Raw genomic sequence first — 614 nt, forward strand, 5'->3', positions numbered from 1 at the left:
AACTTAACGATCTAATAAAAGCAGTAAAAAAATTGCAATCACGCTGAGTGAAGACTTCCGCCCGAAACAAGCCAACTTTCGTCGTACTGATTTCATCCACGCGATCACAGATACCTCATTATTTACTGTCGGTAGTTACTAAAGTTTTTTTTTTTTTTTAACTATCGGAAAACTCGACGAACAGTCTGACAAACGGTGCAATGCCGGAATTACTCCAACTATTGCCCCATGGAATGCGACGAGTGAGACGGCCGATGCAATGCCGGAATACTCCAACTATTACACCATTGGTCGCCTCACAAACCGTTCGCCGAGTTCGCCTCAAGCCGTGAAAATATTTCTCTCCTAGCCGCGTAAGTCTGCCCGGGTGGGTCTTACAACGACGTCGGAAAAAAAATTTGAAAATAAAAAGTCGACAATATAATGAGATATCCGCTACCTGCGAACGACCTACTGGTTGGAGTCCTTCAGTTGGCACAGAAAAATACTCACGGAAGAAAACGATGTTTGTTCAACAGGAGACAAACTGGAGACTTATGACTTATAAAACTGACAACGACAAAAAAAAACACGGTAATGACAAAGTGAACACGTACCCGACCAGTAAGCAAATG

This window comes from Acyrthosiphon pisum, unplaced genomic scaffold (assembly GCF_005508785.2).
Source record: "Acyrthosiphon pisum isolate AL4f unplaced genomic scaffold, pea_aphid_22Mar2018_4r6ur Scaffold_21491;HRSCAF=24106, whole genome shotgun sequence".
Classification (NCBI taxonomy): Eukaryota; Metazoa; Arthropoda; class Insecta; order Hemiptera; family Aphididae; genus Acyrthosiphon; species Acyrthosiphon pisum.